Consider the following 19,216-nt stretch of genomic DNA (forward strand, 5'->3'; position numbering starts at 1 on the left):
CTTCCTTGGGCTAAATGTTGGTGCTTTGGTTTTATGTGGGAACTGAATCTTTATCTTGTAGAGGAGGTTTTTGCTGACTTGTGATGTTCAGGGAGTTTTTGATTTGTGTCTTGAAGTTTGTGGGACTTTTGGGCTGAATCTTGGTGTTTTGGAGGTTCTTACAGATACAAGATTCCCAATGACTTCCAGGGATGAACTTGGGCAAGGTGGAACCTCCAGTCCAAGCAGCTCTTCTCTTGTTTTTCCCTCTAACCAGGATTTATCATTTCCAGGGTGTGGCTGAATGGAGGAGGAGGAAAAGCCCCGGAGATGCTGCAGGAGGAGGAGCTGCAAACCCAGCCCAGGGAGCTGCGGGGAGGAAAGAGCCCCCCTGAGCCAGGAAGGCGGGCGGAGATCCAGGCGGAGCTCGGAGCTGGTGCAGAAGCCTCATGGCAGGGAGAAGCCCCACAAGTGCTTGGAATGTGGGAAGGGTTTCAGCTGGAGCTCCAGCCTCATCCGGCACCAGAGGATCCACACTGGGGAACGGCCCTACAAGTGTGGGGAGTGTGGGAAGAGGTTTCATACCAGCTCCAATCTCCTCAGACACGAGCAGAGTCACACAGGGGAGAGGCCCTTCCGCTGCCCCGACTGCGGGAAGGGCTTCAAGCACAACTCCAGCCTCACGGTGCACCGGCGCATCCACACTGGGGAGAGGCCCTACGAGTGTGGGAAGTGTGGGAAGAGCTTCATACAGAGGTCTAGCCTGTTTGAACACCAGGTGATCCACACTGGGGAACGGCCCTATGAGTGCTTGGAATGTGGGAAGAGCTTTGGGTGGAGATCCCAACTGAAAGCACACCAGCGCATCCACACTGGGGAGAGGCCCTACGAGTGTCCCCAGTGTGGGAAGAGGTTTCGAACCAGCTCCAATCTCCTCCTACATGAGCGGATTCACACAGAGGAGAGGCCCTTCCGCTGCCCCGACTGCGGGAAGGGCTTCAAGCACAACTCCAGCCTCACTGTGCACCGGCGCATCCACACCGGGGAGAGGCCCTACGAATGTGGGAAGTGTAGGAAGAGCTTCTCCAGGAGCTCAGACTTGACCCAGCACCAACGGAGGCACCACTGAGGGGAAGCCCTGTGAGTGCCCCGAGTGAGGGAAGAGCTTGGAGTGAGGGAAGAGAGTGAGGGAAGAGCTTGGAGTGAGGGAAGAGAGTGAGGGAAGGGTTTGGTGTGCTGCTGTAGCTCCATCCCCCATGGGAGGATCCGGGCTGGATGATCCCCAGTGACCCCCGTTGGGCAGAGCCCTGGTGCCCCCGTATGGGGAATAAAACAGAGAGTAAAGCAATGGAGCTGATAAAGAGGCCCGATATCTGAGGCCTGACTGAGCAGAAACTGTGGGAGACAGAGACACAGTTTTAAGTCTCCCTTGGCAAGAAGACTGACCAGGCAATATGGTGTGAGACTTTGTGATAAGATAAATGTTACCAGGTTACTGGATGTCTTGAAGAATGTGTAACCAATGGGAAATTGTTACCAAAAACAGAGCCCTCTATAAGCCCCATACAAGTAAATCCCTGTATAAACACCTGGTACACTCAATAAAATTGGCTTTGGTCTAAACTCGGATGTCCCCGTCTCTCCATGGTGGATAACTCTGTTGTGGGTGATCCCCGTTGGGTGGGGGAAGGTGCTGGAGGGATTTCTTTCCCTTCTCCCGGTGCTGCCGTGGTTTGGTTGGTAATAAATTCCCTCCCTGTGCCCAGGCCGGGTCTGTTGTCCCCGTGCCGGTGCTCGGGGCGGGATCTCTCCCGTTCCTTCTCTGCACTGCCGGGCCTCTCCTCAGCCAATGAGAGAACGCGGTGGAGAAGAGTCAGCCAATGAGAGCGAGCGGGGCTGATGACTCACCAGTTGCCGGGCAGACCCGCAGCAGGCAGTGTTCCCCACCTGGACCCGCCCTCCCTGCCCAGGGCCGGCCCCGCCGTGGGGTCCCCCCAAGTCCCTCCCCAGTGCCCCCAGGAACTGGGCTGGGTTTAACTGGGAAGCTTTACTGGGAACACTGGGAGCAGGGGGCAGGGGCAGAGTGACAGCAGGGCTGGGGGACACTCAATCCCCCCAAAATCACCGTGGAGTTGGAGTGGGGGTCCCGGCCAAGCTCAAGGCCACGGGGAGCGGCTGCGGCCGCCGGCGGCTCAGGAGCTCTGTGGGCAGAGAAAAGGGGGTGACACCGGGCGGGAGGGGCCCGTGGGCAGCACACACCCTGGGGGAAGGGGGGACACGACTCCTGGGATCCCCCTGACCTTGCACAGGTAGAAGCCATGCCCAAGCGCCAGGAAGACGAAGCCCAACACTAAACCCTCAGTGTCTGACAGCATCTTGCTGTATGCAGCATGTCTGGGGGGTTCCGCAGGGATCAGATCCCCTCAAAGCTCTCACAAACACCCCAAGCCCCTCCAAGCACCTTCCCGATCGCTCCCACCCAGCCAGGACCCACTGAAACCTTTCCCCAATCCCTTCCCGGCCTTTCCAGGACCCACCAAAGCCATTCCCATCCCTTGGCTCTTTGTGGCAGGGAATGCTCCCTGTTTGCAGCTGTCCCTGCAGGATGGCCCCAGGGCAGAGCCCAGCCGGGCTCCCACTGCAGCCCCTGAAGCTTGGGGCAGACAGTGGTCCCAGAGCTGAGGTTCATGGGGAGCTCCCGGAGCTGTGCCTCGCACTCTGTTGCCATGTCACCGTGCAGGCTGGCTTGTACGGGGTGAATGAACCAGCCCTGGTTTGACTGACAGGGGCCGGGCCCATCACATCTCTCCCAAGGCTGCAGGCATTGCCCAGGCCAGAATCTGAAGGGGCACAGAGATCAGAGCAGTGAAATCATCCAGACTGGGTTTTCAAATGCCCTTCAGAAAGAAAGTCTTGAGAATAAAAATGTTCTTTTTGCCACACAAACATCAGGGTGAGTGGTCTCTTTGGCTCCAACCCACTTTCCTCCCCGAGCCAACGTTACCCACTCCCTCACACGTCCCCCCTGTGCCTTCCCACTGCCTCGTCCTGTCACGGCTTCTGCAGCCCCTCATCCCTTTGTGGCCCCGTCCCCTCAGGGTCTCCCCAGCCCGGCCAACCTGCCTGGCAGCAGCGCCGCAGCCCCACAGGAGCTCCAGAGGAGCCCCACCAAGAGGCACCTGGGAGCCCTCAGCAATCCAGCCAGCAACACACGGGCAGGACACGGATGGTGCTTCCTGCCTGGGACAGGGCTTGTGGCCATCTCCAGGCACCGCTCTCACAGAGATCCCCACAGCTCCAGCCCCTGCCCATCTGCTCTGTGGGCAGCACAGAGGCTTCAGCAGAACCACCAAAGGCCAAGGGGCTTCTGGCCATTTTCCCTGCAACCCTGCAAGCCTGAGCAGCTTGCTGAGCCCAGGAACCCTTTTCTCCCTCTTCCCCTCAGCCCTGCAGAGCCTGGGCAGCCAAAGAAAGATCCTGCGAGACTGTCTATAGCAACACATCCTATATTTCTACACTAAAGAAAAAAAAAGAAAGAAAAGAACAATCTTAAAGAAACAAAACATTCCTGCTGGCTCAGGTGGCCCCAGCAGACAGAGCCTCTGGAATCAGCTCTCTGCAGAGCTCCAGCAGCGCAGCCAGCCGAGCCTCGACAGACGAGGCCGTCTCCTCCATGCCCTGCAGAGCCGATCACGCAGGTTGTCAAAGGTGGAATATGGAGCTCTCTCTGCTTCCTGGAGAATGTACGATGTTTGAACTGCCAGGCTTGCAACGGCGTCACTGTTGTCATTTTCCAAGCCTTCAAGGGCTGAAAGAGAGAGGAACGGAGCCATGGTCAGTTCCCACATCTGAGGGGACCCGAGGGGACTCTGTGCCAAGGCCATCCCAGCTGGCTCTGGCCATGGCCAGCAGGGAGCAGGGACCAGCCGGATCAGCCCGAAGCTGCTGGCCACGAATCCCCCAGGTGCCCTGAAAGCTCTGTGTGCTCTGCCCACGCCGGCCCTGGTCCGCACAGGGAGCAGAGCCCTCCGCAGCCGGGGCAGGGCTCGCAGCTCCCCCGGCAGCCCCCGCTGGCAGCCCGCTGCCCTCACTCACCCTCAGAGAGGAGCTGGAGCTCTTCCTTCCTCCCCCTCAGGTGCCGCCCGGCCGTCCCTGGGAACACAGAGCCTGTCAGGCCCAGGGCACAGCTCCCTGCCAGCGGCGCCGCCAGCCCTGTGCCCACACGCCCTCCTGGCCCGGCTCGTGGCTCACCCATGAACCTGACGGCCGCCTCTCGCAGGGGCTCCTGTGGGCTCTGCAGGTAGGGCAGGGCCCGGCGCAGGTGCTCGGCCACGCTGCTGCTGTCCTCTGCCAGCTGGAGAGAGCGGCAGGAGGGAAGGGTTGGCCCCGCAGCCCCCCGGGCCGGGGCTCCATGGGCACCCGGCTGGGGCCGCAGGAGCCTGGAGCAGAGCCCACGCGGCCTTGGGCTGCAGCAGCGGGCAGGGGCACAGCTGCCAGCCCGCACACCGAGCACCGCGCTCAGGGGCTGCTCCAGGCTGGGGCTGCGGCTTCCCGGCCCTCCTTACCAGGCACTCGGTGAACTGGCACAGCTTCTGGTTCTGCACCATCTGTACAAGATCCCTCCTCTTGAGGAACTCGGTCGCACAAAGCAGTGTTTCCTGAGAAGCCTGGAGAGCAGCAGAGACGCGGAGATGGCCCCACAGCCCAGGGCGCAGGACCCCGTCCCTGTGCCAAGGCCAGCAGGAGCTGCAGCCTGCGAGGCGCCAGGGCAGTGCCAGCCCAGCCCCTGCCAGGGGCCAGCGGCAGCTGCCGAGTCCTCACCTCTGCCACTCGCTGGTTCTCATTGTGGCAGTGGAAGAAGAGTGGTACCAGGCTCTGGTGCACATGTGCCTTGAGGACCTTTTTTTCCTCTTCCGGAAAAAAATCCAGCATCTCTCGGAAGATAAACAGGGAGCACAACTGCACCTCGCTGTCCTCCTGTATGAAAGGAAGGAAGAAAGACCTCAGCGTCAGCTGCTTCAGGCCCACCTGGGCACAGCCCGTGAGTGCACAGGGCACAAAGTGTGCGGGCAGCACCCACTGGCCGTGGCTGGAGGCGCAGAGCCTTACGTTGTCAAAAAGTGGCAGGAGCGCCTCAGCCAGCTGCAGGGCGAGGGCGCTGGTTACTGGGGCACCATTGCAGAAAAATAACGCTCTGAGGAGAACTGTGGTCATCCTGAGCATGGTGCTGTCATCTTCGTGCAGGAGCTCCACGAGCCTCTCATGCAGGCTCCACATCCTTATGGCCATCTACTTGTGGAACACAAGTGTGTGAAACACCATCCTGCTGCCACAGGGCCCAGGGGCCCAAGGCCTGTGCCAAAGCCCTGGGGCAGCTGCAGCAGGAGGCAGGAGAGCTGGCAGCAGCTGCCCCAGTGCCCCAAGGCCAGCCAAGCCCCAGGGACTGCCTTCCCCAGCCCCACACTGGCAGCACGGCTTCAGCCCCTGCGCTCTTCTCACCGAGACACTGGTGGTGCCGAGCGCCACGAGGCCTCGGAGTGCCAAGCGACGCCTCCCCCTGCACTCGCCCTGCAGGTGCTTGGACAGGAACTGCAGGACGCTGTCCCGGCACTCACTCAAGTTCAGGTGCTCCAGGATCTGAAAGGCACAGGCCGGTGACGGGGGAGCGGCCGGCGGGAGCCCAGAACCACCCAGGGCCGGGCCCAGGCAGCAGCACAGGGCGCGGGCTCCGTCCCAGGCACTGCGGCCAAGAGAGGGCAGAGAGCCGGGAGGCAGCTCAGCGAGGCAGCGCCGGCCTTCAGGCTCACCTCCACAAGGAACGCCAGGGTGGCCAAATCCCGGCACGGCGTGTCCTTGCTGAGCAGCCCGAGCAGGTGGAATGCAATCCTGGAACACACGGCTTCGGATGCGCGGTGCATTTCTCTGACAGGAGGAAACACTAGTCAAAGCCCTGAGCCAGCAGGGGCAAACCTCTCCCAGGACTGCCTCACAGAGGTCTGGCCTTTCTCCACCACCCTGCAAGGGGCAGCTGAGCCCTCTGGGAGGTTGCTGCTCTTGGGCACGCTCCTCTCCCAGCCTTTTGCAGCCTCCTTGGCCGTCCCTTGGTGACAAGGCCTTCTGGCCCACGGCCACGGGGACTGTGTGGGGCACCTCGGGCACAGGGCACACATGCCGGGGACAGCTGGGGAGCAGGGGGTCTCACCTGGCCAGCACGCCCACAGCACAGTGGTGGGTGTCAGCACAGAGCAGGGTGTCCCAGCCACGCTTGTCTTCCATGGCCACCACCACATCCTCATAGTGCAGTTGGCAGAGCAGGGCCTTGAGGGTCTGCTCTGCAAAGCTGTGCACAGAGCAAAGCCCAGGTCACGCTGGGAGCACTGGCCCCTGCCCTGGGCACATGGCAGGGACAGGAGGACTGGCATGGAGCACCTGCTGGGGCTGGTGGCAAGGCCGTGTTGCTGCTGGCATCCCTTCCAGAAGGTATCGACCTCCTCTGGCACATCCAGAGTGCTGAAGAGCACTTGGAAGAGCAGATGCACAAAGAGGCCAGGAAAATTCACGGTCACTACATGTGGCACACAGGGCAGCTGGAGGATCTTCCACATCACCACGGTTGCCTGCAAAGGACAAAGCCCCCTGAGACAGCGCTCAGTGCCGAGGTGTCCGTGTGGCAGGGCCCGAGCACGGGAGGGAGAGGCCCGGAGAGACACAGGGGGAGCACCGGGCCTGGTGGCCCTGGAGCTGCCCCGAGGCCAGGTTTCAGCCCAGCGCCTGAGGCAGGGAGACGCCGTGGGGGAGGGAGGATGGAGAGCTGTTGGAGAGGTGGCCTTGGGGCCAGCAAAGGCAGAAACTCACAGCCAGGGCAAGGACAGCCGTGTGGTCCCCATCGGAGGTGCACGTGCTGTGCTCTGGCCAGCTCCCCAGCACATCCAGGAGCACGAGCATGGCCGGCTCTGCAGTCCTCAGCGAGCACATGATGTTCTTCCACATGGCCAGAGCAGCTCTGTGGGGTCAGAGCTCTGTCTCAGAGGAGTCTGGGACACAGCAGCGTGGCCTGGGCGGCAGCGGGGAGCTGAGCTGCTCTGCCAGCCCTGCCTCTGCCCACTGCCCCTCACTGGCAGCACGCAGGCAGCCCAGCCCTGTGGGCACTGGCCCCTGAGGGGCAGGGGGGAAGCATGGCAGTACGCTGGGGGTCTGACAGGGGCCAGGGCTGGCAAAGGGAGCAGCCAGAGGGCCCTGGAATTCTCTGTGTCAGACACCTGGGACAGGCTGCCCAGGGGGAAGGGCTGCTGAGCTCTGAGCCCTCTGGGCAGGTGGGCCCCGTACCTGTCACACAATGGGGCCACACGCAGGAGAGCCATCACCACGTCAGAGGGCTGTGCCTCTGTCAGATCCAGAAGGGGCCTGTACAGATTGTACTCAGGAAACTCATTGGCCACGAGCCACTGGTGGATGAACCTCACCATGGCGGGCACCTGGAGAAGGCAGGGAAGACTTGGAAAGCTGCCAGAGGAAGGAATGTGCCCAGCTGCCCCAGAGAAGTGCTTCCCTTGCCACCACACTGCCATGGCCTCAAAGGCTCACAGGGAGCAGCAGGCATGGCTTGGGAGGCCAAGCAATTGCTGGGAGGAGAAAAGCCAGGCCACAGGCTGCTTACTTGCTTTGGGCTGGAAGGACCCTCCTCCACAAGCATATCCAGCAGGGCAGCGCTGGTCTTGGTTTTGAAGATGGGAGAGTACGCTCTGAGCACGGTGCCCATGGCGCTGCTCTCTTCCTCCCGAATCCTCTTCATGAATTTGCAAACCATCTGCAGCAGAAGGGCAAGAAGCCCGGGATGCTGCATGGAGTGCTCCGAGCACAGTGCTGGGCTGAGCAGTGCCAGCAGGCCCAGCCCAGGTGGGGATGGCTGCAGGTACCTGCGCTGTTCTGCGGAAGCGGCCACGGGTGCTTTCCTGCTCTCGTGTGCGCTGCACGGCTGCACCTGGCAAAGAGCGAGCGCAGCCTGAGCTGAGGGGCTGCGGGAGAGGCCGGAGAACACAGCCCAGCCCTGCGCTGCCCAGGCAGGGACAGTCCCGTGACGGCCCAGGGCACGGAGCACGGCTGTGGGGTGTCTGCCCGGCCCCTATTCCATCCTGTCCATGGGCATGGCCCCAGGGGATGGCATGGCATGGCATGGCATGGCATGGCATGGCATGGCATGGCATGGCATGGCATGGCATGGCATGGCATGGGGCCAAGCTGGCTGCAGGCACCAGCCCTGTGGCCCAGCTCTGCCACTCACCCTTCTGCCGTGGCTGGAACTGCTCCACCTCTTTAGGCTGCTCTGCTGGGGCAGATCCAGGGCCTTCTTTCTCCTCCTTCCCCCAGGCCAGCTTGGGCACGCTCGCAGGTCTGTGCTCTACGACACTGCCTGGATTCATGGCTGCTTGCAGAAGGTGAAAAGGAAAAGATCCGAGTCAGCAAGTGCTGCAGTCATGCCTTGAGGGCACCTGCAAGTGTGAAGACTTGGCAAGGCTACAGGACAGCAAGTCCTGCACTCTGCTCTTGGGGCTCCAGCCACAAGGACAGGAGACTCCTGTCAAGGGCAGTGAAAAGCAAATGCCACAGTCTGCCCTCGAGGGCAGCTGCAGAAGATTTGCCTTGGGAAGGCCAGGGGTCACCAAGTGCTCTGCTCTGGCCACGAGCTCACCTGCAGGAGTAATACCTCGGGAAAGCTCTGGGTCAGCAAGGAACGAGTGGCTGTGCGAGGGCTCCTCACAGCACCGCTCTCTCGCGTCCTCTCTCGTCGTGTGCACCGAGCACTGTGGAGTGTAACTGTAACTTGTAACTGCCAACACCTCTGCCAGAGCGTGTCACCAAGGGCCCTTGGAATCCCTGCCCCGTTCCATTCCACGGTGACCATGCTGCACCGTGTCACCAAGGGCCCTTGGATCCCCTGTCCCGTTCCATTCCACGGTGACCATGCTGCACCGTGTCACAAAGGGCCCTTGCACGCACTTCCACCTGCCCTGGGGCCACCCCCAGCCCCCCAGAGTGGCCCAGGGTGGAAGGAATGCCTTGCCCCAGGTGTGTCAGACAGCCCAACAGGATCTTTAGGAAGGGCTCAGCCCATCAGCAAACGCTGCCCTGCTCTGCGGGCTCAGAGCAGCAGGAGCCCCCGCAGCTGCCGACGCAGCCGCGGCGGGAAGGGCACGGGGCCTCCACAGAAGCTGGCACGGCCTCCTCGGGACACGTCCCACATGGTGACCATCCTAAGCACGGCCATGGGACACAGACCAGGAACGTGTGGGCCGGGGCAGGAATGCTGCTCTGAGCCCTGGGGCCCGGGCAGCGCTGACAGCAGCAGGTGAGGCACAGTCCCCGCCCAAGCAGAGTTCCCCCGAGCCCTGGCAGCACCGGTGCCCGTCTCCTGCCCCAGAAACCTGTGGCCCAAAAGGGCTTCTCTGCCCGAGGGCAGCCAAAGCTGGTGTGCACTGGGGGCTGTGCTCCGTCCTACAGGGGCTGTTGGTAGCAGCACCTGGAGCAACTGGGGGCAACATTTGGTGCGTGTCAAATGTTGTTGCTCCTTCCCAGAATGATTTTTTCATGGAGGGGATTAGCAGCAGCACAGAAACACCAACAGCTACTGAACTTCACAGGACAAAGAGACTCCACCGAAACACTGCCATGTTTCCTTGTGCTTTTGCGTCTTTCTTGCACTCTGAAAGAAAAAGAATTGGCCCAAGCCCTGCTATTCAAATCTCCAGCTGCTGTGTGTCTTCCTGTGGCAGCTCACTGCAAACACAACTGGCTGCCTGCTCAGCTGGGCAATGGACGGCCACATACAGGGAGGGCCCTGGTGAACATCTCTTTGGTCTCGTGGGGCAGCGAGGGCACAGGAGACAAAGACTGCTCCTCCCGAGTTCATGGGGCAACAGAGAGATTTTATTTCCCAAGCTCCCCCTTACACAGGGCATTTGAAAGACCAGGCCTGGAAGCTCTCATTGGTTTGAGCTCCACGCCCCTTCAGGTTCTGGCCCGTGAGGTGCCTGCAGTTTTGGGAGATATTTGATTGGTCAAGACCCCTGTCAATCATGGTAACACCTCACCCTTCTTTTCTTTATAAAATTCTGTGTATTGTTCTCTGTCACCCATCTGCAAGGGCCCTTTGCCAACATGGGGACAGAGGAGAGCGTGCATCTAATTTACACTGGAGCTGCAGCATTCCCCTCCAGGAACTGTTAGGGGAGAACTCAGGCCACAGGCATAATGCTTCTTGGTTACAAATTGAACTTATCTCTAAAAGCAGAAAGCTATTTAACCCTGAGCCCATTTAACACTTGGAGAAAAACCCAATTTTAAAAAACAACCTTTAAGCACTTGATCCCTTGGGGAAAAACCAAACTTCCAGAAAACAATCTGTAAACAGAAAAACTGTTTGCAAACTTGAGAAATAATTTGTAAACAAATCAAATCCATCTATGAACTGTCCATGAGGCAGGTGATCATTTGTAATGCTGTCTGTGGTTTCCAGTGTCCATATTTTAGGCAGCTGTATTGTACTGTTGTAGGATTTATTGTAAAACATGAGAACAGACTCAGAGGGGAGGAGGGTGTACCCTCAATCCAACCCCTTTCCCCTTTTTTCTTTGTATAAAAATAATAATAGGAACAGAACATGGACTTTGAATACTATTAACTTATGCAACGTTTCATCCACATTTACTGAAAATATTTGTCTTTATCAGCCACGTTCAGGGTGAAGAACTTGATTGGGAGATGTTTTGATCAGGGCAAGGAACTTGGTTGGGAGACATTTTATGTATTTATATTTTATCTAGTGCAAACCATATACTTTTTTCCCTTTGTTAGAAGTTAGAAATTTTGTTATTGACTTTAATAGCTGACTTTTCACTTTTAAAATGATGACAAGTGGCAGAATGTCAGTGAAAATCTCTGCAACTGTAATTTGCTTATGATAAATCGATGTTCTATGTGTACCTCAGTGGATATTCTTTGAATCATACCAGTTTATCTTGAAGCAATGCAAGAATAATTACTCGAATATTAAGAAAAGACATGTTAATGCACATACTAGGACTTCTTTAGGACAATGATTTACTAAAATTTGAATATCAATCTAATATCGATATCCAACTGAGATGGTCAAAAACTCTCTACGAGTTTAAAGTTAGAAAGTGTATGTTTATTGAGACAGCCGGGCAGTACCTGAGATAATTCCCTAATGCACACTGCAAAAATCACAGGTATTACAAAGCTTTTTTATTTACAGAAGTCCTGAATACACAAAATATGAATGCATATTCATATCCCTGTCACTTCCTCTGCTCCACTTCATGTGCTAATTGGCAAAAAGGCTATTAAGCATGTGTGGTTCTGTTCCCTGAAATGAGTCAGGGGTCCTTTTTGGGGAGGGGTCTCCAAAATGAGGAAGTAAAATAAGTCTTCCTCGTTCTGACCTTTCTGCCTTTCCCATGCATACGTGACAAATGAATCCTTGCCGTTTTCCTGTGCTTAATGGATTCCTAAAGTATGGGAAGTCTGCAACTGTTTTTGTGTCCCTGAAATCTGTTTATCACATTCTGTTTCACATGATAAGCACAGCTACCCAAGCATAAAGCTGGCAAGCAATGAGTTAATAGATCCTGGATATCTTATCTAAGATCCAGCTACTGTTAACTATGAACAAAGCCCATTTATCTACTTCCGATAAGTCAGCAACATCTAATTTAACTATCATCTTAACTTTCCTAAAATTCTTAATTCTTCAAAATTAATGTCTCACTGGGATTGGGGACAGGGAATGGGAATGGGGACAGGGAATGGGAATGGGGACAGGGAATGGGGAATGGGAATGGAGACAGGGACTGGGAGTGGTGACAGAGACAGGGAATGGGGACAGGGACCAGGAATGGGGACAGGGAATAGGACTGGGACAGGGACAGGGAATACGGTACAAAGATAAAGAATGGGGTCCGGATTGGGATGGGAGCAGGACGGGAACAGGACTGGGGGGACACAGGAACAGGCAGGGGCAAGGGAATTATGGAAGGGGAGTAAGGAATGGGGCAGCCGCTGCAGGGGATGAGGCGTTGGGATGGGGGCACATGGGGACAGTTCCAGGGCAGGAGGTCCTTGACCAGCTGCCCAGAACCTCCACCAGGGTCTCCCAGGGCAACTGGAGCCGCTCAGCCTGGGGTTCCCAAAGCCCTGAGAAACTCCCAGGTCCCTCCAAGGAACCCCCAAGTCCTTCAAACCCAGCATCCCCCACATCCCCTGCAAGACCCCCCCCTCCATGTCCCCATCCTTGTCTTAGCTCAACATCTTTATTTTTACCTGCTTTTAAGAGTTTTGAAAGGGCAAAGAGAAATGAAAAGAAAATCCAGGCCACGGGGAGACAGGAGGATGTTGAGCCCCCCAGCCGGGTGTCTTCCCAACATGGATCAGCAGCACCACGGGTCACCAGGACTCTGCCCACCGCGGCTCACTGGGGATCATCCAGCACGGATCCTCCCGTGGGGGATGGAGCTGGAGAAGCGCACGGAGCTCCTCCCACACTGGGGCACTCTCAGGGCTGCACTTCATGGTGCCTCTGCTGGTTTTGCGTCAAGGCTGAGCTGTGTGATGAGCTCTTCCCACACCTGGGACACTTGTGGGGCCTGGGACATCACCAGGAGTGGGGCTGGGATGTGCCCTGGTGCCTGGGACATCACCAGGAGCGGGGTTGGGATGTGCCCTGGTGCCTGGGACATCACCAGGAGCGGGGCTGGGATGTGCCCTGGTGCCTGGGACATCACCAGGAGCGGGGCTGGGATGTGCCCTGGTGCCTGGGACATCACCAGGAGCAGGGCTGGCTCTGATGCTCTCCGGTGCCTGGGACATGACAAGGGGCGGTGCTGGCTGGGGTTTGTTTGGTGCCTGTGCAATCCCAAGGGCAGTGTCACAGCGGGGCAGCTCTCAGTGTCCCCAGCAGGTCACAGTGTCCAGGGCAGCCCGTGCCAGCGGTCACTGCGCACACGGGGCAGGCTGGGCTGGACAGGGGACGGGGCAGAAACGCTGCCCCGGGACTGGGGTCTCCCCCTGCCTCTGCTGCCCAGCCCCTGCTGGGAGCGCCTTGGGCAGGGCACGGGGCTGCTGCTGGGCCAGGGGGACAGGCCGTGCCCCCTGTCCCCTGCTGCTGGGCCAGGGGGACAGGCCGTGCCCCCCGTCTCCTGCTGGTGGGCCAGGGGTGTTATGGACAAATTCAATTGGGGAGGCTAATTTTAGATAAATCAATTAACAAGAATTTATTAAGCAAGCGGTATTAAGCAAAAGAACAGCGCTGGGTGGCTGGGGAGCCTCTGCTCTGCCACGGCGCACCTTCCCCCTTTGACCTTTTTGTTTTTATAATCCCTTTTTTTTCCAGTTGATGTATTTTCTCTCTATGCACTCTGCGCCGGTGCAATTGGTTGCTGGGGGTCTTTTGTTCTGCCCTTGGTGGTCATAGGAATGAAGGCTCCTCATCTTCCTTGCAGATTGTCCGTGGCCTAAAAGTTAACTTGTATATAATTAGTTACACAGTCTTCTATGCTAGTTGCATTCCCTACTCAGTTCAAATTCTTATCTCCTTTAATGCTCGTTTTGATGAACAAATACCTTTTTATTTATTACAATCCCCCTTTTCTCTTTACCAATTTGTTCATTAAAACATTTCAACTCATGGAAGCTTAAGACCAGGGTTTCATCTACTTCTAAGCCCCTGGGCAATGTTTCGTACCTATCTCTAATAAGCATTAGATGAGCTACCTCCAGTCTTCCTTTTACAATGTCTATGATTTTATTAAAAATGTAAGGTCTGGAAGTTAAACTTAGTAACAACAATATTACGGGACCTGCAATCTCCCTTATACAGAATTTCTCCTTGAGTGCCATACCCCGGAGTTTTGCACCTCTCAGGGTACCATGAGACCTTTAAAAATTTATCTGGATGGGTGACAGCCAAGGCGGTTGCTATGGTTTCACAGCCCCAATACTCACACAGATATTCCCCAGGATAATGACAATATCCCCTCCCAGGATTGGAACCAGGACACCAATAGGTAGCCCGGAGTTCAGGTTTACTCCATCCCCACATAAAGTTTACCAAGTCTTTGTTAGTAACAAAAAAATGGGAGCTACAGTGGTGGTATTATGCTTAACAACTTTCCCTTGGTCTGTTTTGGTCAGAGTCCAATTAAATGGCTGGTGTGCATAGTCCCCTTGACCAGGCCAGGTACAACATATAACAAATATGCACAGGATTTGCCAGCAAGGGTGGAGTCCAAACCGCCCCAGGGTTTGATTATCATTATCTCCCCATTCCCAGTGTTTGTTTTGACATGTTATTGCCGGGCTCACCTTTACCCTTGGGAGATCAGTATCCTTGAGGCAGTTCTTGAAATACTTTGAATTGTCCCAGTCTGAGGGCTCTTTCCTCCACCGCATCTTATCCCTCTGCCTCTCTCGCCAACTCGGTTGCTCCGAGCCGCGAGGCGCACCATCTTCTCGGAGCAAGGATATTCTTCAGGAGGACCCAAACTCTGTTTTTGCTGCCTCTTTTTGAATGATTCCCAGCTTTTATCCTTCACTTGTGGTGAGTCACACTGAATCCCAGGTAAAGTTTTCCAGCAATTCCCTTTTATAATTTGAACAATTAGGGGAATTGGTTCATTGGAGTGGAAACAAAAATTTTCAGGCCTAGCCCCCTTAGTAAACACCTCCCACCACTCTTGGATTCCCTTGGTAGGGTCCCGTTCTCTTCTCCAATCCTTAGGACTGACTCTGTCAGTTCTCTTTCTAACTGATAACACCTTTACAAATACCCCTAGGAGGAGTGCCTCTGTAACTATGGACCCACCACCGTTCCTGCAAATTTTACAAATATAGCATACAAAAGGGTAACAATCACAATCCTTCTTTGTACCATATACTCTAAAATCATTAGTTATAGGATATCCATAGTCCAATATCTCACTCTACCAGCTGGTTCATACAATACTTACTGAGTCCATTCAGTCCATTTAAATGTGACCTTAAGGTCCCCGGGCTGGCTGGTTTTTCTCCAGGGCTCTTTGGCAGCAGCAGGAATCACTCCCTTTATTCGGCTCGCATGGGTCCACCCCTTCTCGGCGGTTCTGACTGCAGTTTCTGTAGTGAGTAAAACAACATAGGGGCTTCCCAATTTGGGGGTAGTGAGGTTTCTTTCTAGGTTTTTTATTAACACCTTATCACCTGGATTTATATTATGGATTGCTAGGTCTAAAGGAGGTTGTTGCACTAGTAACCCAGCTCTTCTAAGCCCTTCCCGAGCCTTCACAAGTTGCATGACATATTGGTTAATTTGTTGATTACTTATTTCAGGGTGATCTGTAGGAGAATCCATGTCATAAGGCATCCCATAAAGCATTTCAAATGGAGAAATTCCAATATCGGTTCTGGGCTGAGTTTTTATATTTAATAAGGCTAAAGGCAAACATTTTTACCCAGGATGATTGTGTTTTATACATCAATTTAGTTAGTTGTTTCTTAATTTTCCCATTTACCCTTTCCACTTTACCTGAGCTTTGTGGATGTCAGGGGGTATGATATTGCCACTTTGTTCCTAGAGCTGTAACTACTTTTTAAATTTATTTTGAAGGCAAAGAGTGGCCCTCTCTCTGAGTCTATTACTTCTGCTAGTCTGTAGTGGGGGACTATCTCTTCTAAGAGTATTTTTACTACTGTTTGTGTAGTTGCCCTGGAGGTAGGGAATGCCTCTACAAAGTGAGTCAAGTGATCTATTATCACCAATAAGTGTTCATACCTTCCTACTTTAGGCAAATCAGTAAAATCATTTTGAATGTGGGAAAACGGTCTATGTGCCAATTCCCGTCCCCCCCATTTCCCACACCACTCAGGATTTCTCACACCTGGGTCTACTCCTGGGTCAGGGGTCTCTTCAGCCCCTCTAGAAATCTCAGCCCTCATTCTAGAGAGACTGCAGACTGCAGAGAGAAAGCTTACCAGATTAAACACCAGGAAGATGGTCTCATTAACAGTCAGGGGAAACGGAACATTCTCTAATAGGGAGCTGAGAGATTCAGAGGAGAAGAAGGAAAGCAAAGGCTGAGAAGCCTCATCCCCTGCTTCCCCTCTAACAAACTGGCTGCACAAGCAGGACCATGAGCCATGCATTCCTGGAACAGACCTCAGCACCTTCATAAACCCCCTGGATGCCATCACACCATAACACAGCCTGATGGATATTCTGGTCAGTGCCCTTCTACTGCAAAAACTACGTATTAGGGACAATACCAGAGCTATTCCTGGATAAGAAAATAAACCTAGGGACCATAGAGGGATTAAGATCTCAAAAAACCCTAGGGACCAGAAACACATACAGGCCTCCACTCTAAAAAGACACTATGAATTCAAACAACATAGCCAGTAACTGCTCCATACTAACACAAAGTAATTGGAACCAAAATATGATTAGAACAGGTTGTTTTTTTTTCACTCTCTCCAGCCATGAAATGGGCAGCAAAATATTTGTCCTAGTTTAGGGCAAATTTGGGAGAAAACCCTCTGGAAGGAGCCACCAGAAAACAAACCCCCATGGCCCCTCCCCACCCACCTGATTTGGGAAGAATTTTCTCTGAGAGAAGTGGAAAAGAAGTTTCTTTAACAAACATAACCCTTCCCAGCACTATAAAAATGAACAACACCAGATGACAACAAAACTCCTTCACCACTCTGCAGAGATGACAAATCCAGGAAGTCTCTTCTGGGGGTGGTCGCCCGGGTCTGGGCACTGGGGATTGCTCTGGGCACTGGGGATGGCTGCTGCAGATCACAGAGCGCAGGCTCTCGGTGCTCCTCGGTGTTTAGAGGGTCCCAGTCCGGAGCAGTGTCCTGGGTTGTAAGATAAGCTTGTATTCTATTTGCCATCTGTTGAAGGCAAACCTGTTGGACAGGTTTTGTTATCTTTTCCAAGAACCGGTTTTGCTCCTAAGAGGTAATGGTTTGTTAGTGGGCCATTGACTGATTCAATGCAGGGCTGGTAACATAACACCATGCTATTGTGAGATGTTCCACCCAGAGGGGGAAGCCAAGCACTCTTTTATTGGGTATAAAGGGGTAGCTTTTGGGGAGAGAGGCAGCTGGCTCTCTCTCTTCGCGGGATTCCCAGAGAAGCAGCTCTCTCTCTCTTCGGCGGCACTCGCAGCGAAGCAGCCGGAGCGCGCTGAGGCGACGGCGGCGGAGCTCGGAGGCAACCCCGGCGCAGAGGAAGACCGGCCCCACTGCCACCAGATCTTCAGAGGAAATCTATACCCTTTTAAAGATCACCACTGCAGCTGCAATTCATCAACCACAGCAAGGGGAGCAATCCTCCCAGCAGGACTGCTACTGGCACCCCGAATCCTCAGGTTCTGGACTTTTTCACTGGTTTTGTTTGTACCGATTGCATTTGCCTTTTTAAATTGTTGTCTAGTTTTCTCCTAGTAAAGAATTGTTACTCCCATTCCCATATCTTTGCCTGAGAGCCTTTTGATTTAAAACTCCTAGTAATTCAGAGGGAGGGGGTTTACCTTCTCCATTGCACAGGAGGCTTTAGCCCTCCTTCGTAGATTCCTGTCTCGAACCTAGACAAGCAGGTTGGATGGTATTCAGGAAAGGGAAAGGGAAAAGAAACAATGCAGGGAAAGAATTGGACTGCTTAACAAAACTAATTTTAAAAAGCAAAGGCAAAAGCAGAAGCAAGGAAAAAAAGCAAAGCAAATCAAGGAAAAGCCAGCAAGCAAAGCCAAGCAAGCCAGCCAGCACTGGCCTCTTCTAGACAGCAGACCATGGGGGGAGGTGAGCCGGCTGATAACAAGGCAAAACAAACCTTCACTTTCTGAGTCAGTTCTGAAAGCACAGACCAGAATATCAAACATAAACAGAACACATGACTGGAGATACAAACACCATAACATCACCCTCGGACATTCCACCCCTTACCTCCATATCTTCAACATCATGTAAAAACTCCATCAAGTTAAAACTTCCATCTTTCACTTACTCAAACCTTCAACACTTACACATTTCCTTCTATTTCACTTGCTCAAACCTTTGCCACTTACACATTTCTTTCTGTCTCATGTCTGTGTGTTTTCATGTACAGACGCTGGCAGTAACATCCAGCAAACAGTGATATTTGCACATGAGTCTCACCCCACAATCAGATCTCCCTGAGGTACACATCGTGTTGCTCCATCTCTCTGCATTATCCACCATGTACAACCTGGTCCCTGAGCAAAGACAATCCCACAAATGGGTTTGTCTGTACTCGAGGCAGAATTGATCCACACTGATTTCCCTAACAAACCTCTGACATGTGCCACTGGGACTTTATCTCCATCTACTATATTCAGGGGCTCAGACTGGGCAGGACCTGCTCGATTGGTGGAACCTCAGCTGTTAACTAACCAGGTGGCCTTTGCTAAATGTTGCTCCCAATTTTTGAAAGATCCTCCACCCAATGCTTTTAAGGTGGTTTTTAACAGTCCATTTGACCTCTCCACTTTGCCTGCAGCTGGTGCATGGTTTGGGATGTGGTACACCCACTCAATGCCATGTTCCCTAGCCCAGGTGTTGATAAGGCTGCTCTTGAAATGAGTCCCATTTTCTGACTCAATCCTCTCAGGGGTACCATGCCTCCAAAGTACCTGCTTTTCAAGGCCCAGGATGGTGTTATGGGCTGTAGCATGAGACACAGGGTCGGTTTCCAACCACCCAGTGGTGGCTTCCACCATGGTGAGCACGTAGCGCTTGCCTTGGCGTGTCTGGGGCAGTGTGATGTGGTCAATCTGCCAGGCCTCCCCATACTTGTACTTGGACCACTGCCCACCATACCAGAGGGGCTTCACCCGCTTGGCCTGTTTGATGGCAGCACAGGTCTCACAGTCATGGATCACCTGAGAAATACTGTCCATGGTTAGATCCATCCCTCGGTCTCGTGCCCACTTGTAGGTGGCATCTCTGCCCTGATGACCTGAGGTATCACTGGCCCATTGTGCTCATAGCAACAGCCACTGGTTGAGGCTCACAGTCTGGTTTAGCTGCTGACTTAGGCTCAGTGTCTGGTTTAGCTGCTGGCTTAGGCTCCCTGTCTGGTTTAGCTGATGGCTTAGGATCCCTGTCTGGTTTAGCTGCTGGCTTCAAGCCGGGGCTGTTGGCTGCAGCCTGAGTGACTGGGATC

At 54.5% G+C, this 19,216-nt stretch overlaps 1 pseudogene; it reads left to right on the forward strand.

Annotated features, from left to right (window-relative positions):
• The first annotated feature begins 397 nt into the window (after positions 1 to 397).
• Positions 398 to 1,193, forward strand: LOC144246965 (uncharacterized; annotated as a pseudogene).
• The last annotated feature ends 18,023 nt before the right edge of the window (positions 1,194 to 19,216 follow it).

This window comes from Lonchura striata, chromosome 11 (assembly GCF_046129695.1).
Source record: "Lonchura striata isolate bLonStr1 chromosome 11, bLonStr1.mat, whole genome shotgun sequence".
Classification (NCBI taxonomy): Eukaryota; Metazoa; Chordata; class Aves; order Passeriformes; family Estrildidae; genus Lonchura; species Lonchura striata.